The sequence below is a fragment of the Balaenoptera physalus genome (assembly GCF_965194825.1).
Source record: "Balaenoptera physalus genome assembly, chromosome: 18".
NCBI classification, from domain to species: Eukaryota; Metazoa; Chordata; class Mammalia; order Artiodactyla; family Balaenopteridae; genus Balaenoptera; species Balaenoptera physalus.
This window is the reverse complement of record NC_138899.1, coordinates 66,611,207-66,626,362: the sequence shown is the minus strand read 5'-3', so window position 1 is coordinate 66,626,362 and position 15,156 is coordinate 66,611,207. Positions and strand designations below refer to the sequence as shown.

The window sequence follows — 15,156 nt, the reverse complement described above, 5'->3', positions numbered from 1 at the left end:
TTCCCAAAGTCAGTGACAGCAGTCAAGGGCACTGAGGGAAATGTAGAGCATTGTGGGTAAGGTCATCTACTCCCCTCTGGACCCTCCCAAAGCTCTTTGGGGTGGAGAACCACTTACTCAGAGAGCGTCCAGCAGCCGTGCAAGTGCAGTTTGGGGGGATGTTGGGGAAACCGAGCCCTAACATTTGTACTTTGTGCCCCCAGGCCTGTGAAGCCCGCCCCTCCCCCCCACCACCAATGCCCCCAGTGGAGCCCAAGATCAAGAGCCATTCCTCCCAAGATCATGAGCCATTCCTCCTCGCAGATGCTTGCATTGGACAAGGTGGGGTTTGGGTACTCACACTGGAGACTCAAACTCATGCTTTCCGCAAGCCATTCCATAAAATGCAACCACACTGCACGTAGAGCTAATGAAAAAACGGCACAGAAATATCGCTTACCAAGAGACACTTGCATCTGAGTGGCAGGACCTCAATTCAAAGTCATGGGGTCTGACCCTGATCACTTTAAGAAATGAGACTTTGAGACAGCCACTTAACTTCTATGAATCCACTTCCCTGAGTAAAAGTGAGGTTACAGAAATAACACTTAAGCACTAGGCAAAAAGAGACATATAAAGAGACGCCAGTTAAAGAACAAGGTCATTAGGCCTATCCCTCCACAACACAAGTGTTCTTTCTCATTTCGGTCACACTGTATGAGACATTCGATGCTTAGTAAGTGTCTCCAGGGACTTCCCTGGTGGTCCGGTGGTTAAGACTCCACGCTCCCAATGCAGGGGGCCCAGGTTCAATCCCTGGTCAGGGAACTAGATCCCACATGTCGCAACTAAAAGATCCCACATGCCACAACTAAGACCCTGCGCAGCCAAATAAATAAATAAATAAATAAATAAATAAATAAATAAATAAAAGTGTCTCCATCTTTCTGTTTAATTGCTCGCGCATAGTAGGTGCAGTGCCTGGGACCAGACCACGGGAGCATATCAATGCTGTCCGTAACTTCTGGGTACATGTGACCTTAGGAGGGAAGGAAAACGGAAGATTACTTTTTTGGATGAAAGCCACCTAAAATATGCAAAGTTATGATAAGCCACCCACTCTCCTAAGAGCTCAGCATCCGTAAGAGATACCCTGTGAGCTCAATTAATCTGTTTTCAAGCTCAGTTCCTATTGACATCACATTAATAAGGGGAAAATTCCTCACAGGCACCTTTTCTGTGAGAAAACAAGTGTCACACTGTCCCTCGATCTGGCTGTAAATTCCTGCCGCTTCTGCTTCCCCAATTAAAGACACTTTTCGAGGAAGGACACAATTCTTACAGAGCCACAGAAAATATACATCTGGGCTCAGACTCCTCAACCCTGACTGGGGAGAGGCAGGAGGATGGATGAAAAATACTCTTAATGAGGAGACTCTCAGCCTTTGGTCCAGACAAGCAGGTGCCTAAGGAGGGGAGGTGAACACAGGGGGAGGGATGGGTGCCTCACGGCCAGGTGGGAAAATAGCTGCAACACTCAGGGGCCGCTGGGTTGCCTGGGGACCCAGAACAGACCTTCTGGAAAGGGGATGGGGAAGCAGGGAGCCCCCCCTGGTAGCATCCAGGAGCATTTAGAATCCGCTGATAATCAAAGCGGAGGGGCAGGCTGCTAGCTTGCTCCTGGACAGAGCGGGCGATCTGGAGCAGTGGGAAAGAAACTCCTTGACACTCGGGCTAAACCTTTTGTTGTGCTTTAATCTCTTCCTCTTAATCCTCAATGAGAAACCATTCTGAAGACTTTTGGATATCTGAGCAAGGTCAGACTGGTGTGTTAGCTAAATTTGCTAACACTGTGCAAATGGATTTGGAGAAGGGAAGTTTCCAGGAGGTGGGAAAACAGGTAGGAGGTTGAGGAAAGGTCTCAGGAAGAGGCGAGTGAGGACCTGAACCAAAGGAGCAGCAGAGACATCGCCAGTGCGCACGGACGCAAAGACCAAGGCCCATCAGTGCTGGCACCTCCCCCCCTAGGCTCTTGGGAACCAGGAGTTAGAGGAAGGCCTCCTGAGAGCTTGTCACAGAATATGCCACTTTCTGTATGTTTTATTCATATGTCATCAGTCATCCTCCAAAAAATTAAAACACGATTCACAACGGTTTTCATGTGGAATTCATACAATTTTAATGAAATCAAGATCCATGTTAATGAAAAGTATAGAACTTACTACTAATTCCAATGATCACCTCCCTTAATAGGTAAGTATCTGAAATGAAAAATGGTGGTAGTTTGTAAATAAACCTTTTGAATGAATAGGAATTTATAATAATTATTAATAATATGAATACTAATTAATAGTATTAATTTAATTAAAATTGTTTTGCATATAGGTTAAGCTACCAGGATGTTCATAGTCGTCTTATTACTAATCTCAAAATTTGGAAACAATTTAATTGTCCAAAAAGAATTAGTTGAATAAGTCATCATGTATCCATATGATGAAATACTTTTTAAGAATTAAAAATAATGCCATAGAAATGTATTTATTTAAATGGAAAGACTTTTTCTGTTGTTGGGTGAAAAAAAATCAAATTACAAAAGAGCACGCAACATAGGAGCTCACTAGTGCTTAAAAACAAAAGGATGTGCATAGAAAAAAAATCTAGAGGAATATATACCAAAATGTTAACAAGGGTTATAATAAGTGGAGTATGAATAATTTTAATTTTCTTCTTGTTTGCTCCTCGGCATTTTTTAATTGTTGCTTTGTTTCTAAAATGAATGTATACTACGTGTGTAATAAGAGTTATCTTTTTGAAGATGTGCATGTGGTATTACAAATATGAATGTAAGATTTCAGAAATAAGGCAATGAGCATCAGAATGAAAGGTGCAGCAGGGGACCAGCCCAGTCAGAATCTGAGTTCTAATAGGAATAGAGGAATAGAATACATGTAGCAAATGCCCAAGAGCGAGGCTTTGGATCCCAGCTCAACCATTTGTGATGCTGGTCAAGCTACTTAATCTCTTTTTTGAGTTTCCTCATCTATGAAATGGGCGAAAAATAATCCTCCCTACCTCACTGTGTTAAGAGCTAAATGAGTTAATACAGCATGTATAAAGTTTCTCAGCTTCCAACAAAGTCTGGCAGGTGATAAGCTTTACACGCACTTGCTTATTTAAAAATATTTCCTTTTAACAATGCCTGAGATGAATAGGTGAAAAAATCACGTCATTATCCCACCCCCTTAGGGCTGAGTCAGCTGGGTAGAGAGAAGGCTGGTGATATGTTCCTTTCAAACACAGTTCATCATCTTAATTTCTTTAAAAAACCGATTCACTTCCTTTCCTCCTCCCCATAAAAGCTCTTTGGGAAGTTTTGCTTTATTGCTAATGGTTTTCTTTATAACTGGATGATCAATTCAACTGAGATTAATTGAGCATGAAGCCGGCATCATCCGTGAAGCCATTTATCAGTGAGAAGGAGCCGGAGCACGCTGGAGCCCACCAGCTGTCATTATCTGAGCGCTCGTTCCTGAAGCCTCAGGCACACCTGAGCCTCAGGTGGCCCGCGTGTTTGCTGAGCACGCAGGCGGCAGAGAGACTGCCGGTCCCCGCCCCGCACCCCCCGATCCCCGTTCCACTGCAGAGAGGCCACGTCGCTGCAGGTGGTCCTTGCAAATCTGAAATGCCGAATTTACTCCACTGTCATGCAGCATCTTGCTGTAACACTGTTTACTGAAAAAAAAAATCAATTTAATTTAAAGCAGATATGATCTGGAGCCTATCCAATAGGGTTTCAGTAATGAAGTTCCAAAAGCATACATCTTCTTATGAAGCTGAATCCAGCACGGGCTCTGCAATAGTACATTAGTAGAGTTTTGGAATAAGGTTCCCGTTTATTTGCCAGTAGTGTAGGTTGCCTTTGCTTACAAATAACCATATGTGATATGTGTGTGTGAACAAGTGACATGCATTGAATACGATGATGACAGATAGATGATAGATAGATAGATAGATACTTCTAGGACTTATGTGCCAGGCAATCTTGTAAGCACTTCACAGCTACTACCTCATTTAATTCTCACAACCTATGTAGTATGGGTTCTGTTATTTCCCTACTTTACAGATGAGAAAACCAAGCACAGAGATGTTAAGTAGCTTGCCTGCAGTTACACAGCAAGTCAATGGCAGAGCTGGGATGCTGGGCAGCGGGGCCCACACACCATGCACCTCCTAACCTTTCTGTTACACTGCCTCACATGTGTGTACGTGTGTACACTCGTCGTACACACACATCAGTCAATTGCCTTTTTCAGTTCCTACGCAAATCCAGGGATGCAGGAAGTTCTGCAGCTGGCTGACATCAGCTTTTAAAAGCTCTGAAGCCAAGGTCGCTCTTAATCAGTCATCCAAGCCCAGGTGTCATATCCTCTGCACACCCCTTTTCCTAGGCAGAAGGGAACACAGAGACACTCTCTCCATCCAAGGCTGGTTCTTCCTCTCCTTCTACACAGGCGGAGGTCAATTCATTTGTGTGTGTGTGTGTGTGTGTGTGTGTGTGTGTGTGCATGTGTGTGTGTGTGTTTAATTGCTGGACATTCACAAGCACCTAGATGCTGCACCCCACTGCAGTGGTTAATTTTAAGTGTCGACTTGGCCGGGACACAGTGCCCAGATATTTAATCAAACATTAATCTGGGTGTTTCTGTGAGGGTGTTTTGGGATGAGATGTAAATTTAAATTGGTGATCTTTGGGTAAAGCAGATCATCCTCTATAATTTGGGTGGGCTTCATCCAATCAGTTGAAGGTCTGAGTAGAACACAGGACTGGCCTCCCCTGAGCAAGAGGGAATTCTGCCAGCAGATGGCCTTCAGACTTGAACCGCAGCACCAGCTTTTCCTGGGTGTCGTAGTCCGTTCAGACTGCCATAACAAAATATCACAGACTGGGTGGCTTATAAACAACAGAAATTTATATCTCACAGTTCTGGAGGCTGGAAGTCAGAGATCAGAGTGCCAGCATGGTCAGGTGAGGGCCCTCTTCTGGGCTGCAGACGTCTCACTGTATCCTCACAGGCAGAAGGGGCGAAGGAGGGACCTAGAGCCGCTTTCATAGGCATTCATCTCATCCATGAGGGCTCTGCCCTCACGGCCTCATCACCTCCCAAAGGCCCTGCCTTCTAATACCATCCCACTGGGCAACAGGATTTCTACATATGCATTTCGGGGGGACAAAACATTCAGATGACAGCACTGGACCAGAGCGCTGGCCCACCCTGCAGATTTTGGACCTGTCAGCCTCCATAAAACACATGACCCAAATCAGATGTGCTCAGAGCGTACGCAGTCTCCACCAGCTGTCACTGGGAGTGAGGGGGGTTCTGCTTTGAGGAAGGGGGACTAAATGTCCTTCCAACTCTTTACAGAGCTAAAATTTAAGATTTGGTTATTCCAATACACGGTACTTCCCTTAGTACAGATTCCAACCTCAAGGAAAACACTCTTCACCCATGTGACCAAATATAAAAATAGGACAGAATCTGAGGCCCTAGTCCCAGTGTTTAAAGGAACAGGCCTGTGAAGCACCAGGCCTCACACAAGAAGGAAACCAAGTCTGTGACCCAGATCCTGTCACTGGCCTTTTAAACTCTGAATCACAGAAGTCACAAAGGGAGAGGGATGCTTTGCCCTCCCCTACCACATTTTTTTTCCTAAGGGAAAAACAACAATGACCAAAGGAAATCCTTTGTGGGAGACTTCCTACCATTCCAGAGCTACCATTCAAAAAAATAAAAAATGAAAGAAAAGGTCATGAAATTGGGCCACCCCTGCCGGCAAGAGACCCGCACGGAACCTGACGAGGGGGTGATTCTGCTCTTCCTGTCCAAGTTATTTTGCAAGTAGCCATGGTCGTCCCCACTGAGCCGAGCTTCCTAGTGGAGGTCATGTTCACAGCCAGGGTACCCACCTAAATGTCTTCGATTCAAGGACCAGTCTCCGTGCTAGCTCCCTCACGAAAGGGACCTGTCACCTCTGGGGATGCTGAGGCTGCGACCGGAGTGCCAGACACACGCTGCTGTGAGAAGGCGCACACACACGGGCCTGGCGTAACACTGCTTAGCACCACATGCTATACATCAGCGAGAGACTCCCGAAAATCAGCCTTCTACCCAACCACGCTAAGCGGGAGCCTCCTGCCCATGACCTTAAACCCCAAAGCTCCAACCAATTTCCTAAAATGTAACTAATATAGTAGAAAACACCTATGTATGCACGCCTAAGTAATAAAACATCATGTTAGGATGTAAAACGCTTCGAACATTGCTTCATGATCACCAAAAAATTAATACATTTGTAACAAAGAGTTGCTTGATTGACGTCCTGTGTCTTCTCTCTCAGCTTAGATACCAAGGCGCTCACCCCCAGTCGACATTCAACACGCCTTGAAAACAATTCTGCCTATGAATTGTATTTAGAATGTAATGCAAGACCACTCCTGCAAATTGTTCTGCTTAAATATTGTATGGCGTTTGGGGGTCCTAAAGACACACGCTTTTTCTATGTAATCATTGACCGAAAAACATCGTATTGAGAGATACATACATTCTATGAAGTTGGGTTTTAATCATTCAAAAGGCATTCTATTGAGAAAATATTCCCTGGAAAGACATTGTGGAGGATGTAGCTATCATTTGTTTACTTATAGGCATACCTCATTTTATTACGCTTCACAGATATTGCATTTTTTACACATTGAAGGTTTGTGGCCACCCTGTGTGGAGCAAGTTTTCTAGCACCACTTTTCCAACAGCATTATTTTTAAAATTAAGGCATGCACACTGTTTTTTTAGACATAATGCTATTGCACACTTAATAATGTAAACATAACTTTTATATGCACTGGGAAACCAAAACATCCGTGTGACTCGCTTTAATGTGATAGTCACTTTATTGCGGTGGTCTGGAACCGAACCCACAATATCTCCAAGGTGCGCCTGTATTTTATTTATGTATCTGTCTCCTCTCACTGGACTGCAAGCCCTACAAGAGCAGGGATTATTTCTGTTTTGCTGATAAGTCCCCAGTGCCTAGAAAGGACCGGATGTGAGTCCTTTGGAGTCCTGGAAAGGAAGTGTGTGATGCATGTTGGATGAAAAAATCAGCAACAGTCAGGGAGGCTGAAGGGAGATGCATGGATTACTAAAATCCGCATCATCTATGAGGAGAAGCTGTGAACAGAGCACTGGACCAGAAACCAGGAGTCCTGAGCTTGGAGTCCTGTTCTGGCCCCTCAGTTACTCACTGTGTGACCTCGAGCCTCATTTTCCTCTCCAGGAACGAGATTATCTAACCTGCCCCCAGCTCCGTCCCTGGGTCCCCATCTGATTCCAATGGGAATAAACCTATCAGGCTCCAAATGGGAGGGGACCAAAAAAAGCAGATAGTCTCTACTAGGAGGAGACAGGTAGCAAAAGAGAAAGCAAGCACAGAATCTGGTTTAGAAGGTGAAGCCTGGCCTCCCTCGGGCACTCCCATCTTGTTGCATCACTTTGTACCTTGCCGTGGTGTTCAAAAACAAAGAAACCATTTCAGAAGTACCTTACAGTGTTCCAGGAACTCAATCCGCATTCCCTTTAACAACATTTCTGCCTGCAGAAAAAGAGGCAGCTGGGCTTCCCAGCAAAGAGGCACGAAGCTGCGGTTTCCCCCCGAGGTGTCACCCGTCCAGCAATGCTGCTTCCGGTAGGTGTGTCCCCAGCCGCTGTTCCCTGCCAGAGGCTTGCAGGCAGTAAGCACAATCTGGAGATCACAGAGATCGGCGAGGACTGTGTGCCCGGCTTCTGGTGCCGGGAAAGAGAGTCCAGCAGGGCGAAGAGAACGAGCCCTCGCCCCGTCCAGGGCAGAGGTGGGCACTGGAGGAGGCTCCCACCACGTGGATGGACAGGTTTCTGACAACCAGCCACCCTTGCGAGGCAGGCGCGCTGACAGCCGGGCAGTGATGCGGACTCAGCAGGCACTGGGCTGACCCCTTTATGGACAACACTGACTTTGGTTTTCAAATAGCCTTAGGAGGTAGGTCGTATTGTTGCAGATGAAGAGATGGAGACATAGAGAGCTTAAGTGACTTCCTGAAGGTCACACTGACAGGACACGGAAGAGGTAGGACTGAATCCATGTGGTCTGGCCCCAGAGCTCCAGTTCCTTACCATCTCATATCCAAACCAGTTCTGGGCTTGTCCTGACATCGGGCACACCTTCCAGCCCTTACACACCGGAATCCACCCCTTCCCTGCCGCAACGTTTCAGCTCTCCTAGGCACTCGGTAATGTTCAAATGTGCTCTTGACTCTTCCATCTTTAAAAGTACTTCCAACCAAAGCCCTCCAAGTTCAGACCAAACTCTCTCTTGCCATCGTGGCCAGAGTTCTACAAAATGTGTGCAACACTATTTTCTCACCTCCTACTCACTGCCTACACCTGAATTATCAGGAAGCTTCTGATCTCACCAAGATCACTAACCTTCCCCTTGTTGCTAAGTAGGCGGTTTTTTAAGTTACTATTTTACTTGATTTGTCAGCCCCTTTTGCACTGTTAACCATGACCTTGTTCTTCTAACCCGCTCTTCCTTTGGGACCATCACTGCCACCTCTCCGGGTTTGCCTCCCAGCTCTCTGGCTGCCCGTCCCAGCTGGCCTTAGGTGCCCCTACAACTCTGCCCATCCCTTAAATGTTGAGGTTTCTTGGGATTCTGTCTCGGACTCTCCCTCTCACCCTGGATACTCTCTGGGCAGGGTTTCACTCTCTCAGGCCTTAGTCTGATATCAGAATGCCAGAGGTTCCCAGATCTTTACCTCTCACCCTGCTCTGCGTTCTGCACTTTAGCCCATATATCCAGCCCCAGTGGTCCCGCCGCACCACCCGGAGGAACAAAGCCTCTCTAGGATCCGGCTATGCTGACGTTTCCTGCCTCGTTCCTCCCGCCAAATATCCCAGCCTCTCTGAACTACTGGCTCTTCGTCTTCTGAGCCGCGGCACAGCCATTGTCCCCTCTTCCGGTAGACTCCTTAGCGCCCCCTCCTGGCTCAGTTCCACTCCCCCTTCAGATCTCAATGTGGAAACCACCCTCCTGGAAGCGCGGAGGCATCAGGCCCGGAGGAGTTCCCGCTGTCCAGGATGGCTCCCCGAGCGCAGTACCGATTCCCTTGTACTGCAGTGGCCTGTTTCTTTTCTCTGTATCCTCCCCTAGACATTTACTACTTAATCCCTACTAACAGGGTAGTTGTTGATCTGTGCATTAGAGGCATTCAATAAATATAGGTCAGGTGAATGGAGGACGAATGGACCGAGGAACGGGAATGATGGCACCACTTCACCTGATCTCAGGACCGGTTCAAGTCTGAGGAGCCCGCAGCTCCAGGGATCTGCAGCGAGCCGTGCCGGCTGTGACCCACAAGCCCCGTTTCCTAGGGAGTCCTCTTCGTTCACCGGAGACGACATCTGCTCGTAAGAACTGACACTTAACCCTGTCTACGGAGTCCCATCTACGCCAACCACCTTGACCGCCAAGACTTTTGCCGCTGGCCTGACCCTATTCTCGTTCTTTCTCTGAGCACGTTATCCTACTGCACCCTCTGGATGCCGCTGCTGCTACTGACCAATACTGGCCACCAGTCATGCACAGGCCGGGGCTGGCTCCATGCCCTGAGCGCTGCGGGTCCGGCTGGCCACTGCCTGGCATTCTCGGTGCCCAGGGGAGCCCCTCCCTGGAAGCCCCGGCGTGCTGCAGCGCCGGATCCACGCACGCAGCCTCCTACCGCGGGTGCGTGTGCGTGTGCGTGTGTGCACGCACATGCCTGTTCAACCACAACCCCAGCCAGATCCAGCTTCCTCCGACCCAGTGCAGCCGCGTGTGGGGAGGCGGCAGACTTCACCTGCTCCCTTCTGACTCAGCCCGTTCCTGGCCGCGGTTTGCCCAAATGGGCCGCACGGGTGGAAAAACACAAGGCTTTCCACTTACCATCCAGATGTTTCCAGATATTGTCATGTTTGTGGTTAGAAGACATCTGGGTGTCTGCTTGACCCGGAGTCCACTTTTTGCCCAGATGCTTGCTGTCTGTCATATAAAACTCTGATGGGGTCGTCTCTCTTTTCCCCTCAAATCTGCCATTTCGTTCTCTCCACTGACATCCAGAAGGTGAATCCCAGGCGTGACTGTCATTTCAGAGCAAGTGCGGCTGAGTCACCTCCTTGGAGCTTCGCACAGATGACCCCGGGGACGGCGCTCGGCCGCCCAGCGGAAACGCTGTCCTCCCCTCCGTGCTGGCCGCGCCCTTGGCTCTGTCCGTCCTGGACAGGTCGCCTGACCATCACCCCTCGGGTTCCTCCCCTGCAAGATCCCAGTTCCTAGTGCTTCTCTCTGCCGATCCCAGGGGGATGTATGTATTAATGGAAGCCGAAGCCTTTTTTGTTTCCTGAGAGGAAAGTTTCTATAAATACAGAACACTGTTATGATATGACCCTATAATTCACCAACCAACCAATTTTTCCTGCACATCTGTGATTTGCAAATTCGTTCATAATAGGGCTCCTTGCTACAAGTTAATTGAATTCAAATTTACCATATCAAAATAACTCTCAAAACCAATTTATTTCTCAATACCAAACTTATTTATCCATTTATTAATCAAGTTATCAATCGATTCCATAAACGTTTGTTTTGCCTCTACTGTGTGACAGGCTTTGGAGTATATGAGAAGGATGCCAAGAGGAACGAAACTTGAACTTGTCCTCAAATTGCTTACACTCTGTGCTCGTTTGCTAGGGCTGCCACAATAAAATACCACACACTGGGGGGGCCTAAATAACAGAAATTTATTTTTTCACAGTTCCGGAGGCTGGATGTCCAAGATCAAGGTGTTGGCAGGTTTGATTTCTTCAGAGGCCTTGCTGCTCAACTGGCAGACGGCCGTCTCCTTACCCTGTCCTCACGTGGTGTTTGCTCTGTGCACCCAAAGACTCACCCTGGTGTCTCTTCCTCTTCTTATAAGGACGCCAGTCAGACTGGATTAGGACTCCACCCTAACAACTTTGTTTTAACTTAATCACCACTTTGAAGACCTTATACGTTACTTCTGAGGTACTGGGGTTTGGGACTTCAACATACGAATTTGGGGAGCAAGACACAGTTCAGCCCATAACACCATCTAATTGGAGAAGTAGAGAAGTTTAAAAGTGATTCCAATTAAGTGTACTAAGGACTATGGTAGAGGAGATACTGGGTGATTCTTAAGCATCAAACAGGACACCTACGCCAGTATGGTTGAGGGAAAGAGCAGTCAAGGAAGGCTTCCGGGAGGAGGAGGTGCCGAGCCATGCCACACGCTTTGGACAATGGAATGTGAGCATAAGTGACCTGTGTCAATTCCAGGTGGAAGCTCTAAGAGCCCGTATGTGCTTCTCCATGATCCCTCTTTTCCCTCTGCCACAAGAATTACCACTGTTCACAGAGTTCCCTTCATCAGCCCAGGTCCCAGAATGAGCAGGACGCAGATCGGATGTGCAGCCAACCTACAACGGGCAGAGGGCACGAGTGAGAAATAAGTCTCTGCCATGGTGAACCACTGAATTTGGGAATCACTGATAATTGCATTACTGCCGCGTGACCTGGCCCATCGTTAACTGATGCAGCCACAGAAGCCAAAGGGAAGAGAGTTCCATGAAGTAACTAGAAATGCACATTGTCAAATGCTGCAGAGCCAGTTCAGGGAAAATCTGAAACCACAGGCAAGGGGGTGGACAGACAGGGGAAGAAGATCTCTGAGGCAGCAAGAGGGAGATGTTTTCCAGAGGGAGGGGACTGGCCTAAGACGTGAGGAGAGGCACTTCCTTTCCTTAAGTCTCAGTGGAAGAGCCTGGAAGACAGACTAAGCGTGAGTATAGGTACAATATTAGGAGGCAGGTGGGCAGGAAGCTAAGGTAGCTTGGAACAGGCACTATGAAATCAAAATAAAATTAAGAACTCTATGCTATAATAACTAAAAGGAAGGAGGCATGACTTTTGCCTGGAGCAATAAAGGAAGATAGAAAAGAGGGGATTTGAGCTCGGCTTGAAGGTCAGATATATTTGTTAAGGTAACACTAGCTACTCTAAGAGACAAATCCCAAAATGTGAGTGGCTTGACCCAATAGTAATTTTTTCTAACATGAAAAGTTCAAAATCATGGAGGAGAGGCTCTGCACCACTCAGTCTTTCAGGGACAAGACCGATGAAGACTCTGCCATCTTTGATACCTGATCTGCATCACCGAGTTGTCCTGAGACTTACATGCAGGTTGCAGACAGAGGAAGAGATCGGTGGAAGAGTGAATGCAGCAGGTTTGTATAGGCAAGGTCTGGAACTGGTGTCGAGCAATTACACCCACAACTGACTGCAAGGCAGGCTGGGAAATGTATCTGAGCAGACAGCCCAGTCTGCCCAATGGGTAATTATAATGTAATGAGTGAAAAGGGCAGGTTACGAAACATGGATACAGCTTGTGCCTGATGTGGTTAAAAAAAAAATTAAATGCATATACTGTATTTGCAGGAAAAGAACCCAAAAGTTAAGCCTGGTTTTCTCTGAGAGACTGGATAACAGATGATTTTTTTTCCTCTTTGTAGTTTTCCATACTGGTTACTTAAAATATTCTTAAATGATCATTTGTTGCACTTATAATTAATTAGGACAAATATAATAAAAGTTATAAATAATATCATCCTCTCCTACCTATTTCTCAGGTTATCTATGAGACACATGGTAACACTTTGAGAAAAGGCCACATTATTTGAATGTCCATTATTATTATGATCATAATCAGTCCTGCCTGACTACTTTCTGACACTATTTGAACAGGAAGTTAGAGGCGCACAGAATGAACCGGAAGTGACATGGCCACAGGGGTGGGGCAGGTGATGAAAGAGGATCCAGGCTCCACCTCAGTGCTTCTCAACCTGAGCTGTACTTTAGAATCACCTAGAGCGTTTAAAAATAGAAATCAAGTGAATCAGAATTTTCCAAGTACGGGGCCAGGCATCAGCATTTCCCACAAGCGTCTCAGGAAATTCCAATGTACGGCAGGATTGAGAACTTCTCTTTTACGTACAGGAAAGCCTGGGCACTTGAAGCCACTGTTTTATTGTTTATTGGGAGAAAGGGACAGGGATGAGGGGACTGGGATATGGTCAAGCCCAAAAAGAGATGCTTTGAGTGCCCGAATGTCCTCGTATGCAATCAGGCCTTTGTCCAATAATGTGTGTTACAGTCTCAACTTGACATTTTCCATTGGATGGTGTTGGGAAAGCTAGAGTATGAGGCCAGCCCCCGCCCCAGAAACTGGTCTAGTCCTTTTACAGGAAAATTTCCTAGCCTCTGTGGTACAGATAATGATGACTCACATACTTCTAGAGCAGATTATAGTTATCAATGCAGTTCCCTGGGCATTTCTTCATTGGAGACTTGTAATCGCTTTTTTTTTTTTTAATTGGTGGCTATTTATTCCAACATTTTCCCACTTGATAGTTTATTGATATACAATAAATTGAACATGTTTAAGTACACTACTTGTTACATTTTGGAATATGTATACTCTGTGAAACCGTCACCACTATCAGGTGACGAACATAACCATCACCCTCAGGAAATTTCCTCACGTTCCTTCAGAATCACTCATTGTGACCTCACCCCCATCTCCAGGCAACCATGGATCTGCTTTCTGTTACTACTGATTAGTATGCATTTTCTAGAATTTTATATGGACGTATACAGTACTTGTCTGTCTCTTTTCATTCACCGTAATTATTTTGAGATTTGTCCATGTTGTTGCTTACTAGTATTTCATTTTATGGATATAGCACAATTTATTTATTCATTTTCCTATAGTTGTGTCCAGTTTGGGGCTATACAAACAGAGCAGCTGTAAACATTCACATGCAAGTCCTTGTAGGGATATGTGCTTTCAGTTCTTTGGAGTAAATACCTAGCAGTGGAGTAGCTGTATCATATGGTAAATGAATGTTAAACTTTTTAAGAAACTATCAAACTGTTTACTAAAGTGGTCGTACCATTTTACATTCCCACCAGGAGGGTATGAATTTCCAATTCCTCCAACTCCTCAACAATTGGTATGGCCAGTCTTTTAAATTTTATCTATTCTTACAGGTATGTAGTATTATCTCATTATGGCTACTTCCTTAATGACTAATGATGAACTTCAACCCTGACCTCACATGAGATAGATAGCTAGACAGGCAGACACATATATATCTCCACAATAAATTATAAACTTAAATACAAAAAAAAAATTATGAAACTTCTAGAAAAAAACACAGTTGCAAAACATATTTGCAATCTTAGGCAGGCAAAGATTTCTTAGATAGGACATAAGAGGAAAAACAATATTTATAAAATAAGATACTGAACTTTTTCAAAACTAAAATCTTTTGCTCTTCTAAAGATACTATTAAGAGAATGAAAAGGCAAGCACAGTCTGGCAGAGATTTTTGTAAAGCATATATCTGGTAAAAGACTTGTGTCTAGAGTATATAAAGAATTTTCAAAACTCAATAAAAGAAAACAAACAATCTATTTTTTTAAGTGGGTGAAAGATTTGAACAGTCACTTCACCAGAGAAGAGATATGGATAGCAAATAAAAACCCCAAACTACGCCCAACATCATTGTCCTAGTAATTACTTTGAAGGTAAACCAAGTAAGTATCATCATCACCATCATCATCATCATCTCAGTTTTGCAGATGAGGAAACCGAAACTCAAAGAGATCACGTGACTTAAGATGACACAACCAGGAAGTAGAAAGTCTGGACTAGAGCCCTGGCTCCAGCCCAGTGTCTTTCCATGACACATCCAGTAATTCAGAGAGCCAGCAGCGATTCTAGGGCAGCATCCTATGAGAAGAGTCGGGGGTGAGAGGGATTGGGCACGCATCATCGGGCACACAGAGACAGCAACACGTAAAGGAGAGGAGGTGAGAAGGCAGGGACGGGAATGTCTGGACAAACCAGGACCAGAACTCGCTGAACCCAAGGAGTACTCAGACGCTAACATGTTGGGACCTTGCCAAGCAGGTGAACAGTCAAAGCTAGAGAGGATCACGTGTGCCAGAGGCCAATACAAGTTGGGGTTC

At 45.9% G+C, this 15,156-nt stretch overlaps 1 long non-coding RNA gene across 1 annotated transcript in view; it reads left to right on the top strand.

Annotated features, from left to right (window-relative positions):
* Positions 1–279: 279 nt before the first annotated feature.
* LOC309647597 overlaps positions 280–15,156 on the top strand; it is a 36,103-nt gene continuing 21,226 nt past the window's right edge. Inside the window, exon 1 of the long non-coding RNA XR_014256173.1 lies at positions 280–15,097. This is a non-coding gene — a long non-coding RNA (uncharacterized lncRNA). The remainder of the gene's footprint in view (positions 15,098–15,156) is intronic.